Raw genomic sequence first — 3,542 nt, forward strand, 5'->3', positions numbered from 1 at the left:
GATTTCATAAAATGTTTCCTTCTTTATCACCATTGTGTTGGAGACTTTGTGGGGCTGAGGAAACTGTCCCACATCTGGTGGCACTGTTCCAACTTACTTCCATTGTGGACAGAGATACATTGTCTTACTTACCTTCTCATTGGAATTTTAATGCCCAACTCCCTGTCATATTCCCTTTTATCTCATTATATTTTTGATATTGTAAGAAATGATCCATGTTAGAAACTTTTATGCAGTTTAAGTTCAGTTCTGCAGGTTCATCTTCCCTTACTGATAATATCCATTAGAAAGCACTTTCACGTGTCTCTGTGGCGCAATTGGTTAGCGCGTTCGGCTGTTAACCGAAAGGTTGGTAGTTCAAGACCACCCAGGGACGTGTTTAGTGTTTGTTATTTTGTGGTATTAGACAAAATTTACCAGGCATTTGTCTTCATTTTACCTCAATACACAAACTTACATGGAAATTAACAGCTATGACTTTACTAACTCTACATCCATGGCTTTCCAGCTAGTGTTAGATAATACTAGAAAGAACTTTACAAATTGAAAACAAGTGATCAGTCCTAAGAAGATATAGAGAATAAGCTAAAAATTCACAGTGACTTTTAGCCAGAAGAATAAGAAAAATGTATTAATATATACCAGATACTGGGATCCACTGGGTTAATTCTGAGAAGTTGATTCAATTATTTAAAAAGGGAGTAAGTTAATCTTGCAACAGTATAGTAACACAAGTTACAGCAGTTGAAATTGGACCCCTAGCAATCCGATATCACTTTTTTATGTAGCATTATGGGGCTACAACAAATTGGTGCAAGTTTGGAGCTACCATAAGTGTAGCTTATAGTCAGTTACTCACAGGAAATGTGGTGTATCAGCTCTTTGAATCAACCCCAAATTGTTTGCATGTAATTTTCAAGACAACTATATGTAACTCAGCATTCCTCTGGGGCATCAGAAGAAAATAAAAACAGTGAAGAATTTTGGTCAGGAATGTTATTCTTCACATATATTGCAGCAAATTTTGGTTCCAAAATCTTATCTGGAGAATGCGGACTGGATTACATTTAGAAATAACATCTCAAAAACATCCATTAGCCTCAAGTTTAGTGAAATCCCATTATCGCTGGTATTTAGTACCTTAATGATTTCATAAAATGTTTCCTTCTTTATCACCATTGTGTTGGAGACTTTGTGGGCCTGAGGAAACTGTCCCACATCTGGTGGCACTGTCCCAACTTACTTCCATTGTGGACAGAGATACATTGTCTTACTTACCTTCTCATTGGAATTTTAATGCCCAACTCCCTGTCATATTCCCTTTTATCTCATTATATTTCTGATATTCCTAAGTATACCCACAAATTTAAAACACATATTTTAAGTGCTAGCAAATGCCATATAGCTTTATATTGAAAAAACTCAGTTCCACCATTTTCTATCTTTATTATAAATACAATTTGGCACATCTATCATTGTGAATACATCACCAGAATTTTTCATGACACTGCAAATAAGTTCTCATATACTTGGATCCTTGGACTAACTGAAATCCCCCTATTTCAACCCTTTTATAACTGGATTGATTCGCCCCCATCATGACTAACATATTTTCACACTCTGACAAAATTCTCAATTCACAGGGTATAATCCTGTTATTTCTTACTTTGCACAAGTTCATATTATAGTGTCCATTTGTAAGAAATGATCCAAGTTAGAAACTTTTAAGCAGTTTAAGTTCAGTTCTGCTGGTTCATCTTCGCTTACTGATAATATCCATTATAAAGCACTTTCACGTGTCTCTGTGGCGCAATTGGTTAGCGCGTTCAGCTGTTAACTGAAAGGTTGGTGGTTCCATCCCACCCAGGGACGTGTTTAGTATTTGTTATTCTGTGGCAAGAGAATTCTTTATTTGACGAAATTTACCAGACATTTGTCTTCATTTTACCTCAATACACAAACTTACATGGAAATTAACAGCTATGACTTTACTAACTCTACATCCATGGCTTTCCAACTAGTGTTAGATAATAATAGAAAGAACTTTACAAATTGAAAACAAGTGATCAGTCCTAAGAAGATATAGAGAATAAGCTAAAAATTCACAGTGACTTTTAGCCAGAAGAATAAGAAAAAATTTATTAATATATACCAGATACTGGGATCCACTGGGTTAATTCTGAGAAGTTGATTCAATTATTTACAAAGGGAGTAAGTTAACCTTGCAACAGTATAGTAACACCAGTTACAGCAGTTGAAATTGGACGACTAGCAACCCGATATCACTTTTTTATACAGCATATGGTGCTACAACAAATTGGTGCAAGTTTGGAGCTACCATAAGTGTGGCTTATAGTCAGTTACTCACATTAAATGTGGTGTATCAGCTCTTTGAATCAACCCCAAATTCTTTGCATGTAATTTTCAAGACAACTATATGTAACTCTGCATTCCTCTGGGGCATCAGAAGAAAATAAAAACAGTGAAGAATTTTGGTAAGGAATGTTTTCTTCACTTGATATATTGCAGCAAATTTTGGTTCCCAAATATTATCTGGAGAATGCAGGCATCGATCCCACTACCTCTCGCATGCTAAGCAAGCACTCTACCATTTGAGCTAATTCCCCTTTGATGTTAAAAGCATTTACACCACTCACACCAAGAGGACTGGATTACATTTAGAGATAACATCTCAAAAACATCCATTAGCCTCAAGTTTAGTGAAATCCCATTTACGTTGGTATTTAGTACCTTAATGATTTCATAAAATGTTTCCTTCTTTATCACCATTGTGTTGGAGACTTTGTGGGGCTGAGGAAACTGTCCCACATCTGGTGGCACTGTCCCAACTTACTTCCATTGTGGACAGAGATACATTGTCTTACTTACCTTCTCATTGGAATTTTAATGCCCAACTCCCAGTCATATTCCCTTTTATCTCATTATATTTTTGATATTGTAAGAAATGATCCAAGTTAGAAACTTTTATGCAGTTTAAGTTCAGTTCTGCTGGTTTATCTTCCCTTACTGAAAATATCCTTTAGAAAGCACTTTCACGTTTACCAGGCATTTGTCTTCATTTTACCTTAATACACAAACTTACATGGAAATTAACAGCTATGACTTTACTAACTCTACATCCATGGCTTTCCAGCTAGTGTTAGATAATACTAGAAAGAACTTTACAAATTGAAAACAAGTGATCAGTCCTAAGAAGATATAGAGAATAAGCTAAAAATTCACAGTGACTTTTAGCCAGAAGAATAAGAAAAATTTATTAATATATACCCGATACTGGGATCCACTGGGTTAATTCTGAGAAGTTGATACAATTATTTAAAAAAGGGGGTAAGTTAACCTTGCAACAGTATAGTAACACCAGTTACAGCAGTTGAAATTGGACCCCTAGCAACCTGATATCACTTTTTTATGCAGCATTATGGGGCTGCAACAAAATGCTGCAAGTTTGGAGCTACCATAAGTGTGGCTTAAAGTCAGAAACTCACAGCAAATGTTGTGTATCAGCTCTTTGAATCAACCCC

General features: G+C 35.7%; 1 non-coding gene across 1 annotated transcript; it reads left to right on the top strand.

Annotated features, from left to right (window-relative positions):
* Positions 1 to 302: 302 nt before the first annotated feature.
* On the top strand, positions 303 to 376 carry TRNAN-GUU (transfer RNA asparagine (anticodon GUU)). The gene has a single exon. It is a non-coding gene; the product is annotated as a tRNA-Asn (tRNA).
* The last annotated feature ends 3,166 nt before the right edge of the window (positions 377 to 3,542 follow it).

The sequence above is a fragment of the Taudactylus pleione genome, unplaced genomic scaffold, assembly GCF_031769625.1.
Source record: "Taudactylus pleione unplaced genomic scaffold, aTauple2 ptg001569l, whole genome shotgun sequence".
NCBI classification, from domain to species: domain Eukaryota; kingdom Metazoa; phylum Chordata; class Amphibia; order Anura; family Myobatrachidae; genus Taudactylus; species Taudactylus pleione.